At 39.1% G+C, this 14,510-nt stretch overlaps 1 protein-coding gene across 4 annotated transcripts in view; it reads left to right on the top strand.

The window, feature by feature from the left end:
- klhl4 (kelch-like family member 4) overlaps positions 1–14,510 on the top strand; it is a 117,460-nt gene that overhangs the window by 61,352 nt on the left and 41,598 nt on the right. Inside the window, exon 1 of one of the 4 annotated variants that reach the window (XM_061236711.1) lies at positions 9,884–9,995. The exons of 2 other annotated variants lie outside the window; for them this stretch is intronic. The gene's annotated coding sequence lies outside the window, so the exon portion shown is untranslated. Of the gene's footprint in view, positions 1–9,883; positions 9,996–11,478; positions 11,519–14,510 lie in introns of those variants that run through there. One more of the 4 variants, XM_061236712.1, reaches the window with a different exon arrangement.

Here is a 14,510-nt window from a genome sequence, read left to right as displayed (position 1 = left end):
CAAACTCTAGATGGTAAATGGTAAATGGTTGGCATTTATATAGCGCCTTTATCCAAAGCGCTCATTCACCCATTCATACACACACTCACACACCAACGGCGATTGGCCATGCAAGGCGCCGACCAGCTCGTCAGGAGCATTTGGGGGTTAGGTGTCTTGCTCAAGGACACTTTGACACAGGTAGGGCAGGGGATCAAACCGGCAACCCTCCGACTGCCAGATGACTGCTCTTACTGCCTGAGCCATGTCGCCTCCTAGACTGTTGTGCATGGAAATCCCAGGAGATCAGCAGTTTCTGAGATACTCAAACCACCCTGTCTGGCACCAACAATCATTCCACGGTCAAAGTGACTTGGATCTCGTTTCTTCCCCATCCTGACATTTGTCTGAAAAACAGATTAACCTCTTGACCACGTCTGCATGCTTTTATGCATTTAGTTGCTGCCACATGATTGGCTGATTAAGTATTTGCATTAACAAGCTGGTGTACAGGTCTCCCTAATGAAGTGATCACTTCCTGCTAATATCCAACCTGTTGGACTAGAGGTGGCTCCACATTATACAAACCTTTATGAAGGAAAGGCAAGAATGGATCAGGAAAATCAGGAAGGTGCTGGATTGTTCTCACCAGATGGTCTTATCTCCAGAAACAGAGGTTATGAATATTTTTCCACGAAGTGCCCTGCAAGTCGATTTGTCAGAAAAGCCTATATTTACATAAGATGCAAAGGAATAGTGAATCAGTGAGTCGAGTTGTTTTTGCTGTTGGAGGACATTGACCCTCTTTACCTCACGGTATGGCTTTAGTTCATCACATACAGTTTATTTATTCACAGCAAACCTTTGGCCAGAGTGACAGAGAATGACTTTGCTGTGCATCTGCAATTGCTTGTACAGTAGGTGGTCCAAGCACCAGCTGTTCTAGAAGGGTCGCAGTTCTGTTGTTGTGTGCAAAGATGGTATGCCTTCAGAATTGTTAATGACATTTTTCCACTTAAAATCCCTGGATGGAGACAGCTTATAGTACCTCAGCCTGAAACCAATCAGGAAAATATTTTTATTTATCTGAAACGGTGAGAAAAAAATTATTGCTGTGTCACACATGAATTGTGTCCAAATAAGGCACAGGCTACGATTAGTAGTACCAGGGAAGCTGGGCTACATTCAATATTAAAAGATCTAAATGAATAATAACTGAATTGATCATTTAAGATTATATTGAAAACAAACAGTAACTTAATTTATGCATTTAAGACAAAAGTCATCTGACTAAAAGGAAATATTAATACTTGAATAGCCCCAATAAAGACCAAAATGAAAACTCATTACTTCATATAAAAACCATTACTGGTCACATTTGTTTATGTTTAACCCAAAAGCTGCAGTTGTTGCAGCATGATCATCCATTATGAGAGAAAATTGAACCCTATACTGATAAACCTTCAAACATAATGTGCCACCTAGACCCTTTACAGTCACATATTTCAGTGTTGTGTTCAGTGGTGAATATCATAAAAGGTACATACTAAAAATAGTGCCTTCTCCTGTGTTCTTCCCCCTCCTCATCACATTTCAGGGTATAGCAGAAGGTTGAGTCAGCAGCTATGGCTTTGAATGATACCCCAATTTCCTCATGATTGCCTTGGAAAAAGGAGAACCAGTCTCAGTAAATGCTGCTGCCAAGTACAACTCCTCAATTGCTGTTTTCTCAAAGCCTCATCTTATCATGAAGCAATCAGACTAACCCTCGACTATAGGTAATGGGATTGTCATTGCCCCTGTTCTGTCACACAATTGTGAAGAAAACAGACCTTCAAGTGAGGTTTTCACTTCCTTGCCAGAAAGACTGCATTTCACATGGGCACTATAACACATGTACAGATATGCAGGATCTATGTAGAAATAGAATAAATTCTTAGGAGGCCTATACACTTGTAGGAATAATACATATGAGATTGTATATACCAGTACTGTAAGTGGCAGATTCTCAAGGTTGGTCTACAACGTTGTTCCACCAATGTGTTCCAGACAGTACCCACTGAGCAAAAGCGGGAATCTGGATGTTAAGAGGGTTGGGTATCTAGGTTGTTTTGACATAAATGCACTGTAAATCCCAATACAGCTCCAGTTTTGCCCAGATATAGCTTGGCTACATCTTAGAAGGCTAGGAAAGGTTCTCTTTTCAACCAAATGTAACTGAATGCCTATATGGCACTGACTTGTCACCCATATAATGTTCACTGGGTATGCTCAAAGATACATTATTTGATCTTTTTTTATTCCCAGATAGTTCATATTCAAGGCAGCTTACATAGCTTAGCTTTTACACTGTTATCCACTTCTGAGCACTTGGAAATTTAATGAAGGTATTGTGGTAAAGCTACATACTGTATCTTTCTCAAGGAGTCAATGACTGTGGTACCTGCTTGGGGAATGTATTAGCAACCACTCTGTTGCAAGCCCAGTCTCTTAATGACCAACATCCATTGTAATCTATTCTATACTTAACAAAATAATCCATATGTTTTGAACAGATCACTTTTTCAATGGCATCTGAAGATTTGTTGCCTCAAGGAAATGATAGCCATACAGGAAATAGACATTATGATTGCCAATTACTCTCTAATCAACGTGTGTGCCTGTGGTGACATTTTAACTAATCAGTAGCCCCGTCATTATAGGAACCTTACATACAGTTAGAGTGAAACTCAACAACACTAACCTTTTGGCTCTGAGTCCCTCATGCAAGGGTGGTTTAGCCTGTGCTTGACTGTTGGTTCTGGATTGCACATGTGTCCCAGATGGTATACTGTCAGTTTTCTCAGGGGAAAAGCTGTCCAAGGACAAGGTGAGTAATTTGTGATTCTATACATATAATTGGTGCTGGGAATTCTTTGTGCAACATTGAGAAGAAAGGGTTGCCTGCTATAAATGCTTCAGACATGGGAAATCTCAGTTATGCAAATGATTAAGGATTACGGGGTTTATCTCCTGAACACATGCCTTTATTCAGACAGAATGAAATACATTTTTACACATTTTTATCCATTTTGACATTGGGTTACCTACAGTAGCAACAGGTACAACATTAGCAAAAGACTGCGGAGTCAGTGTGACAACCTTGTGGTTACAAGGCCCTGTTCCCTTGCCACTTAACCACAAAACCACCTCTTGGGGCTGAGCTCTCTGATTACATGTTTCCCCGTTGTCACTCTGTTTTAAAAAGATAAAATCCTCTCGCGTTGTCAGCTTGATCTCTAATTACCATGCTTAGCTTAGAGTAGAAGATTGACACTGTGCTGGGATGACTTTGAGGGCTGTCTTTTTTATGGAGTGTGTTTTCCAGGAATTGGCAAGAATCTCCTTTTGGATGTGAGGCATTAGTCATGATAGACAGTGCAACCTGGAGAGTTCTTTTACGTGCATACATTCACCTTCCCCAGTTTCTAACAAACACAATCACTGGCTCCCACTGTCATCGGTCACAATAATATGAAAATGCCAAAGCAACTGAGAATGGGCTCGACCTGTTTAAGCCTTTGGCTCAGTCATGCCTGACATCAGTTAATCTGAGACGTGGAGGTGTAATCATCTGACACTATTAACAGTGGGTTGAAAATCAGGGATTGTGACAATAGTGATTAGAGCACTATTTCACTGCTGAATGTTTTTTTTATTCCCATGTGGAGCAGGTCTCACAAAGATTCGCTGAATATATCCTAGTTGCACAGCAGCTGGAATATCAAGCATGTGTTAGAATGTGAACATGCTACACAGTAAAAGGAGCTGTTCTTTTGAATAATTTATCGGGGTATTCAGTATTAAATTGTGCGGTATTCAGTTTTTAAATGCAAATCAAAGCCACTGTCAGCGGAGACAGGTTGACCTTTTCTTAATTTCTCTCTCATGAAATAAAGAAATAAACCTCAATGACCTTATTGCAAAGTGAGGCTCTTTAATTTAGATGAAGAGATGGGTTTTAACATGTACAGTCAGTCATTCATGACCTGCAAAAATGGTACATGAAACAGCAGCCATCCTCAGAGTAGCAGAACCCAGTGTAATCACAAACTCTATGCTCTGTTGATAGTTACTCGGTAGCGGCTGATGGTGATACAGGATGGGAGGGCTAAGAACTAAAAATCTAATAGCTATCAATAGCTCCCGCTCCACCATTGCATTAAAAAATATGGCATTTGAATATATGCCATTTGATGAATGCTTTCATCCAAAGCACCTTATAATACAATGAGCATATACATTCTTCAGTATGGCTGACATCAGTGAGTGGGATTTGAATCCATAACCTGCCATGTACTACCAGCACTACCAGTGGAGATACAGGACTACAATATACGCCCCTACTCTGTGAGAGCAATAAGACTATGAAAGCAAGCCTTGCTATATTAGGTGCACTAAGTGAAAGAGAAATCTCCATAACTGAACCGTCAGTAATGTAGCCTACCTAAGCACAATTACACACTGGCTAACGCATCAGTCATCAGTCTGCACAGCCAGAAATATTTCTGCCAAGTCAAGCAGCTCATTTTGACTTATCTCTGACATGCAACTTAGTGTGTTAGACAAGTGATCAACTAACTGGCTATCTAAAAAAACTTGCCAATTCTATAAACATGCCCCGTTGTAATGATGTGGTTGTTTGAGCCTAATCAACGCAGAGCAAATTCATGTCCTCCACAAAATTGAATACAATCCACAATTCTGGACAGTTCATTATGCCTCTGTACGGGGTTACAATTAGTTACCTTCGTCAAGCTAACAGGCTATGTTAGCTTTACCCAGCATTGACAGATTGATGCCATTTCCAATATCCATCCATCCATCCATCCATTATCTTAACCCGCTTATCCTGAACAGGGTCGCAGGGGGGCTGGAGCCTATCCCAGCATACATTGGGCAAAAGGCAGGAATACACCCTGGACAGGTCGCCAGTCCATCGCAGGGCGCACACACCATTCACTCACACACTCATACCTATGGGCAATTTAGACTCTCCAATCAGCCTAACCTGCATGTCTTTGGACTGTGGGAGGAAACCCATGCAGACACAGGGAGAACATGCAAACTCCGCACAGAGAGGCCCCGGCCGACGGGGATTCGAACCCAGGACCTCCTTGCTGTGAGGCGGCAGTGCTACCCACTGCACCATCCGTGCCGCCTCATTTCCAATGTGACCTTCCAAATAATTTAAAAATATATCCAATAAATGTTTCAAATCTATAATGCCTTGTAGAATCCATGCCGTGCCTACTCCAAAAAACAAACATGGGAAGCAATAAAAGCTCATTCTTAGCTACACTCGCTGTTAGCTAGCCAGCTCTTTCATTCACATACAAAACGTATTATTTTTTTTGTTTGTTCTTTTGTCTAAGCCGCACATCATTTGGTCCCCATTATCTTTATTTTAAAAACCTATTTTTCCCAAAAAAATTTCAAACAATAGGGAGGACCCATTTATACCAGTGCCATGGTAGATACTGATATTTAGATTGTGGATTGTACAACTGATATATACTGTAATATTACTAATGATTTATTGGAAATTTGGAATGTTCATTTGAAAGAGGTTTTCAGCATGAGTAGGAACTGGAGTACTTAGTAACCCATTACTTGTTGTTTTCCATGTCTATGTTGTGCCATTGTATTGTGTTGTGTAACAACCGATTTAGAATTCTGTTGAATATAAAGGTAAAATTAAAATAATTCTAAGCTTCAGCGACATGTAGCATCTTCTGTTACCATTCACTACATTCTTTGCTGTCCTAATCATATTTTACCACTGTGTTCTTGTCCACTTAAATGACATTCCATTTTCTGTGTAGTCAACTGTGATCCATCGCAGCATTAATAGGATGCCAACCTAAAAACATGAGTCTATTCAAAAAATCCCTAATCGTGTACTATATACTTTAGACAGTCTTTAATTACACAGCAGGAAAAAAAAGTGGGAATGACCGATATTTGTAGACAACAAGGGTCTTCAATTATCAGTTAAATACTGTGTTTTAAACATGACAAAAACATTAAAAATGCAGTACTTATATTAACAAATATAGAATATTCAAAGTACAAAAAGACAATCCATTGCATTCCGATTTTTTATGGACACATTAACATTAAATTAATACAATAAGCTGAGTTGTTTCCTCATTTACACCCACCTCATTTATACAGAATACTCTATAAATAATGTATCCAATATACTGTAGTTCTCTTTGCAGAATTATTCTTTTTAATCTCTTTCCCCTCCCCCCAGTGGCATCACCACCTTAAAAGCTTTCAAGGAATCTATTTATAGTAAATAATGTATTTACTTAGACCAATAATCAAACAGCTGTAATACTTAAAAGCAAAATAACCTGATTCAAGTTATTAAGGTTGATGCTAAATGTAATTTTTATTTTCCTGTTTTTGAAACAAAAATTAAATTATTGTAGCAAACAGTAAGGTCTTAGATATTATTATTACATTATTTATAAAGGTATGGCATTTTTCCAATCTCATAGTTTTTCTGTCATATGAAAAGGGTGCATACTCTGATTTGAAAGCGACTTGAAATATCCTCTCCTGCTGATTCAAGGAGTAGCAACTTTAGCACATAGGCCATCAACATGGCTGTCTCAACCCAAGGGTGTCACCAGTCACACTGCTCAAGTAGTATAGAGAACCTGGATGCAAGCGTCTGTGATAGCTGGTGTTTCATGGCTCCATCAGGTACCATTGAAAAACTGATTTCAGCACCTATTTCGTTGCTGTACACTCAGCATCTGCGACTGAAATTCTACCTTTGAGAGGTTCCCTGGCATAAGATCCCTGCTGTAGTACGGTAATCTCTGAATGAAGATGTTAAAATGTCAGGCAGGTGGGGGGGGGGGGGGGGAGGCAGCCCTCACAATGCCTAACGGCACAACTCCTAGGGCTGAGTAACAGTCATAATTACCGAAATCATTCTATTACAGTACAATGCGGCTGCTTTCCAGCTCACATTACATTCTAAAAATGGGGTGAGGAACATCTGAGAATGACCCAAGGGATCAACCCTATAAAATTAGCATGACTCACATCAGCCCCATCTGCTCCCAACCCCTGCAATGTGCTTCACTCTTGAATTTCAGTTGGTTTAAGCCAAAGTACTGTAAGTAGATATTTTGGGTGAGTGGATGGAGGTGGGGGTGGGAGGCAGAGAGGATACAGTGCTTTGAGGCTACACTGAGTTTATAGCATAGCATATAGCATATAGTTCGTAGGAAACTCGGGCTATGGAAAGCAGAAGATGCCTTGTGCAATATAAAGTCTATCTGTATTAATTAGAAGGGGTAACAGCATGCTCTACATAGAATTCAACAATGTATTGATGTTGTATCTGTAGTATAAAAATCAGCACTTCAGATACATGGCTGCTTACCACTGCCCCTTACTCTCATATATCTTGCATTTAATTTAGAACTTCAATCCTGAGCCAAGTTGGGATTGGTTTCCTAACACAGTTTTTAATATTGAAAAATGAATCAATTTCTCACAAACTATATCCGCCATTATCTATTCAGCCTGAGCTGAAATTATGCTGACGTGACTTGGCTTTACGACTGGCGAGATTCATGAATAGAGCGGGGAGATACAGTGAAGCCATAGCTCATTTCCATTACCGGTAGCACTTCTCGAGCACACAAAAGGGCCGCGGCTAATCAGGGAAATTAAAGTCATCATTTGTGTCTGCAAATGTGAGGGGCGGAAAAGTCTCTCACGGTGGAAATATCGATTTTAATTCCTATTCAGAAAACTGTTCTTGACGTGAATTAAATATTGCTTTAATACTGTTGTAACACGACTTTAACACAATACATGTAAAAGAAGAATTCTATATGAAATCCATGAAAGTGCACCATACCTGTGAAGAGTTATTCACTAATGGTATTCATGATAAGTCTACAAGTTTAATTTGTATGGACTCTAGACCTGTTAACATTATGCCATATCCTATTGTAAGTACAGCAGATAACTGGCTGGTTTGCTTTTAAATGAAAAAGGAGTAGTCAGCAACTGAAATTTTAATGTATTGAGTTTTTACCCGTCTGAGATGAATACCAATTGAATCCTTGAATGCCTGAAGTGGCAGTAAAGAGTGGATGGACAGAGTTAGATCATTGTGCAGAGCTTTTTTTATGTGCTACATTATTCATTCATTTGGAAGTATATTGTACATATTTTAATACAATGTAGCAATTGAAAATGCCTTTGGGGACAGTCTTTTCTGTACACAAAGGATAGGAAAAATAATTATCTCTCTACAAACCATTGCTTTGATCTCTATAGCCCATGAAGTTTCAGAAAACACCTTCAGCACAAATACCAGCATGAATACAGATAAGGCCGAAAGAAGTGAAACAACTGAAACATTCAGTCATCGATATGCTGGCTGTAAAGGGCAAAAGAGGACAAGTCTTGTGGGATATGTGAACTTGGCTGGCCAGTCAGCCTCAAAGAGGATTTTTAACCAGCAAACCTGTGGGGACTTGGAGTTTGTGGTAATCCATCTTAAGCATGGGCCCCATTCAACTTCTCTCCTCTGCTTCTCCTTCACTTGCCACCATTTGTCTTACTAGCTGGGTGTAGTAGCCAAACCCTTGAAAAATATGTGACAGGGTATTAGAAGCAATGCAACTTATTTCATTGATCTTGGCCAGCAGATGTGTTACATTTGTAAGAGAGATGTTGCAACCTTTAGAAGGCACCTACAGTTATTCTAACTGAAAATGACAGATAAGCTATAATAATAATAATAATAATAATAATAATAATAATAATAATAACATTATTACAGTGGTTTTGTGTTTCATTTGGCGCTTCTGCCTCTGGAGATCTGCAGGGCAGTGGCAAATTAGCATATATTATTTGTTTTTTCCACAGTAACTAGGCCTACTGGTTCGCTATGGAGCCAGATTCGGGACTTTATTATTTGTAACTGAAAAAGAAAAATAGTTGAAAGGTAATAAATGCATGTTGAAACTGAAAAATAATAACTTGGTAAACCAAAAGATATTATTGAAAATATGTTGTGTCGTTTCCAATAATGCTAGCAAGCTAGTTTGCACTGGTTATTCATGTTAATGATGTTGGCTAGCTAATGTTAGCTAACGTTACAACGTTAGGGAGGTGCTGACAGCTAACGTTAACGTTACATTAGCTTGCAAGGCCTCATCGTATAAATAATATAAATAAAATAATTTCGTTCAGTTTATCAAATTATTAATAATTATACAAATTATTTGTATAATTTTCACATTCCTCAATGGCAGTAAGCAGCAGAGCCAGAGCCTATCCACCCTGAAGTAAGTTATTTGCTGGTCACACTGATTTCATGCGCGCTGTCACTCAAAAGCGGGCATGCCCTTCTCCCATAAACACCACCCTTCGCAAGGAGACAAAACTTTGGTCGAAAGAAAAGTTGACATTAGACATTATAAGCGCATCACAAAAACCGAAAATGAAACTGAGATTTCTGACACTACATGTTTTCAAACAATCTAATATTTTTTGGTTCACCAAGTTTTTTCAGTTACAAATATAAAGTTATCTGGCTCCATACACAGCCACCACCATGTGGCAAATGTGAGCGCTCTAATCCAGAGCTGTCTGAAATATGTTCCGTAGGTAGCAGCAGAGTGTCGTATTTCTAATATAGTTTTTTATTCATTGGAAATATATGTAATAGTACTCATTTATTTATGCAAAAATATCTGGAGCACACTTGTAATGACACCCACAATGTGCGGATTGGCTGCGTTGATGATTCAAAACGGTTTTGGCATTAGTTCCGCTTTGATCCAAGCTGTAGGCCTACTACAGACAAAAGATGAATGAGCTTCAGCAAACTTCCATGGACCGTTTCTTCACGAGCAGTTCAGCTAAAAGGGACAGTGAATGTGATCCTAAATCTGATTTTGTTTTAAAGAAAAGTAAACCGAGTTCCAATCGTAAGTACGATTCCTCATAGGCAACATAAAGTATGGATTTGTTGCAATTGGCGATTCTCAAACCAAGTGCCCTTCTCACAAAGAGAAACCAGTTGAATTTTTTGAAAGGAAAAAACGTGAGCTGGAACGGCAAATGCAGGTACTTAAATGCTGCTGCATTGAGAGCGTCAAATATTGTGGCTCACCGGATCGTAAAAGCTAAAAAAAAAAAAAAAAACCTTTACAGTTGCAGAGGATTTAATCCTACCCGCTGCACGACATTTGTCGTGAGCTGTTGGGGGGGAAGCAGCTAGAAAGGTAGGACAAGTTCCACTTTCAGACAACACAGTTGTTAGGAGAATCGATGACATTGCGGAGGATATCGAGACAGTTGTTGGAGAGAATAAACGGGTCTCCGTGGTTCGCTGTTCAGCTGGACGAATCGACAGATGTGGAAAACAAGGCAATGTTAGTGTACATGCGATACTCTAACAATACAACAGGCGCAGAAATATTCAGAGCATTGAAGCAGTACGTTTCAGGTAGACTGAATTTGGCCGGGCAGCCGCGATGAACAGACGGCTATGAAAGAAGTATCGCCGGAATGTGAAGCAACTCACTGTGTGATTCATCACGAACTGCTGTGATACTCATTGTTAATCGTATCAAAGCCCATGCACTAAATTCGCGTTTGTTTGAATTGCTTTGTGAAAGCATGGATGCCGAATACAAGCGATTTCTCCCGCATTGGTATACTGAGGGTAGATGGTTATCAAAAGGGAAGGCCCTGACAAGCGTGTTTGAACTGAGAGAGCAATTACAGAGATTTCTCTATTGACAAACAGTCCCCATTCGCAGCGTATTTTAGAAGAACTAGCTCGCGCAACTTGCTTACTTGAGTGACATATTCACGGTCTTGAACGAACTAAATATCTCAATGCAGGGGAGAATGGCATCCAGTTCAAACTGGCAGACAAAACCGCCGCTTTCAAAACAAAGCTGGAAACCTGGGCAAGGCGACAGGGAGGTTTCGACATGTTCGAGAACTTGGCCAGTTTTCCGACAGACGCCGAGGGACTTTCGCAGTTAATACATAACCACCGGACATCACAGTCTGATGCATTTGAACGCTATCTCCCATCTTCAAAAGACCCGAGAAAAAGCAAAGAATGCATCCGCGATCCATTTCTGGACGTCGGCAGAGAGAACCAGTTACTTCGCGGCAAGAGGAACAGTTAGCCATTGCATTTTCAAATGAGGTCGGGGGGAGACTTCAATTCCATAGCCTCACTGCCATCCTTCTGGATTAAAGCGAAGGAAGAATACCCAGAGATCAGCACACTAGCTTTGAAGATATTGCTACCATTCCCAACCACTTACCTTTGTGGGCAGGGTTCTTTGCGATGACGGCCACAAAGACCAGACTTCAAAGCAGACTGAATGTGAGAAACACATTGCTTGTGTCACTCTCAACAATCTCGCCTCGATACGACTTTCTTGTGTCAGGCAAACAAGCCCAGGGATCTCACTGACAACTGATGTCGGTAAGTCATCATTTTTACGATTAGTCTGTAATGACAGGCTAACTGTACATGTATTACCCATTTTGAAAATGATGGGCCGATTGTGTATACAGATGTGCATAATCTGATTTTGTGTGCTTAACGTTAAAGGGGACATTTCTGATTTTGTCCGATCAACATATTTCTCATCAAATAATATTTTTTCTGAAATTAGCCTTCTGCTGGTGCGTATAGGCTAGCTACATATGCGAGTCAATCTAAATGTTGATATTGTCAATCATACATTAAAAGTTTTCTGTTTAGCCCAAATGGGTCAATGTCATACTTGGGTAAAATACTGGATTGGTAAATATTATAGTATGATAGTATGATTAAGATTCCTCTCATATTCATCACAATACTGGGGCCTGTTCCACAAAGCAGGATTACTGAGCTAGCTGGATAACTGCACTGAGTAAAACCCAGAACCCTCCCAAATCTGGAACATGGACTCAACAGCTGTTCTGGGTTTTTCATTGTGCAGTTATCCAGCTACCTCAGTAATCCTACTTTGTTGAACAAGCCCCTAGTGTAAGTGTGCACCCTGTATTTTATTGCTACCTGTCCAGAGAAAACAGATTCGAATTAGTCCTAATTCTTAGAAGCTAATTCTGATAGAGCCAAGAGACCATACATTGTCCCTGTTATGAAATTTTGTGGGTCAGCATTTTTTTATTTTTCTGTGTATCATTAGATGTGGGCACCTGGTCATTTACTGACTGTCCTCTGGCAGTTTGGATTCAGAGCTATAGGACCCAAAGTTTAATATATTTTCAGGAATACAGGCTGACTATTGAGTGATTGAGCTACAGGGATGCGTTGGTGTAAATTATTTATAGAGCTCTGTTACTAGGCAAATGAGTCCATAGCATGTGCCTTCCCAGAATATTGCACACATTTATAGACTAATTAAAACTATTCATGAGGAAAGTAATTACAGTTAAGACAATCCATCACTGAATTTGTAACGCAGTAGAGTGAAGACTGCAGTCCAAGAAGTTTGCAGATCTTTTGGTAGTTAATTTCTAAGCCATGCACTTCCGTGTTGTTTTCACTAATGAATATTAGTTTTCACTAATTATGGTAAAAAAAAAAAGTTCTACTCTATCGTTTATCTTATCGCTTACAAGAACAAAGTGAATAGTAGTAGTCTGTATAAGAAGCCTTTTTACGCATCCAAATATTTGTTTGTAACCTACATTACTGTATGAAATGATACCACCTAAAGGAAGAAAAGCGCTTTCTTGAGCGGTTTAAAAAAAAACTTTTCTACAGTTTCTCAATGTCCTCCAATACCCCTTCTTGGTCAATGCATTATCTTATCCCTATTCTTAGAATCAAAAATGTTTTTGTCTGCATCATGAGCTCCAGCTCAAACAAAAGCAGTGAAGATGAATTCCAGTGCCTTCATTGTGGAGTATGTTTAGGCGTAGGTGTAGGAAACTAGGCTGTGTATGGGACGTATGATGCTTCTGTGAGAACTCATGCATCTTTAATGAGGTTGACATTTTCACCTTTCATAGTGGATACAAGGAGTTTTTTTTCTGTTTGTGATAGGGATGGAATCAGTTGTTATCTGACAGGCTTGTTCCAGGTTGACTTAAATCTACAATAAATGAACACAAATGTACTTGTTGAGGTGGTATGAGTGCTCACTGAACAGAAACGTGAGATGAGCGTAAACATTGAGATTGACAGATTGATAGTGACAGGAACAAAATTATGTTCGGTGGCTCAATCTCATTTTTCATGGAATATGGAACCAGGTGACAATCGAATCCTTGGCCACAGTTGTGCACATTCAATATCTTTTTTTCCCCTTCCACAAATGACTGAAAAGTATCAAGTTATCTAAGAACTACTCTATACATTTAGTGGACAATGATATTCCATCTGTACTACTGGTCATACTGTGTGACTTTGCAGACCTGTACATGAATGTACATGAAGCCTTATCAGCTTGAGGAATAATCATTATTCTGGGTAAAAGAAAGTATCGTGCCAAAGAAAATTGCTCAGGGTTATATTGGTGGGTAAGAATGACCTGAGGCTACATCTCAATAGGTCAAGCTCATCAGTGTTCAGTGTAAAAGCTTGGGGTTGAGATGCGGATAACTCTGTGCTACCCAAAACTGCATTTGCAATGTTGTTGCACATATAACAGATGAGGCTACTGATGCTACTCCAGATAAATTCTCTAATTTTGCTTTGGAGTAAATATGCTCAGATAAAATAGCACCATAACAAATAAGAAAATGAATCTCAACTCTGGTTATTCAAGTACACTGCATTTTCTTTGATATACTGTATAAGATTATTAAAGAAGACATCTAGTATGTGGTTTTGGTGTGTGGTTATGAACATAATAATACCATTGCAATTGCTGATATTTATACATTTAAGTACTATTTAAGTACACAGTGTTCTTAGATGCAGAACAGACCATGGGATTATTTGGAACATCCTATGTAATTAGAAAATTCTTTTTTAGGTTCACTATTTTATTGAATAGGACATTATTGGCACAGGGACATTGATTGATCTACAGAAATATACACGACTGTTTGATATAGACACCACAGAACAACACATAAACATTTGTGTGCATGTGCATGTGTGCGTGTGTGTGAGTGTGAGAGAGAGCATGTGCATGCATATTACATATGTACTATTTTTCAGTTAATCTTCTTGTAGAACTAACAGTGTAGCTTGTTTTAAAAATGCATGTAAAGATGCTAGAATTAAAAGCTATGCCATTTTTCTTTATGAATCATGATGCAAGCATTGATTTTGTTATAATGAGGGAATGTTATATTAACTCCTGAATGTAGATAGATAATAGTACTAGAAAACCTTGAATAGAAAATTCATATTGAAATATTAGCAGCAGTTTCGCATTAGCTATTGTATATTTGACATGTTATATAGTTTTAATTCAACAATGCGGGACTGTAATTCTTACATTGTGAAATAA

The sequence above is a fragment of the Conger conger genome, chromosome 3 (genome assembly GCF_963514075.1).
Source record: "Conger conger chromosome 3, fConCon1.1, whole genome shotgun sequence".
Taxonomy (NCBI): domain Eukaryota; kingdom Metazoa; phylum Chordata; class Actinopteri; order Anguilliformes; family Congridae; genus Conger; species Conger conger.
This window is presented reverse-complemented; position numbering and strand designations above follow the sequence as displayed.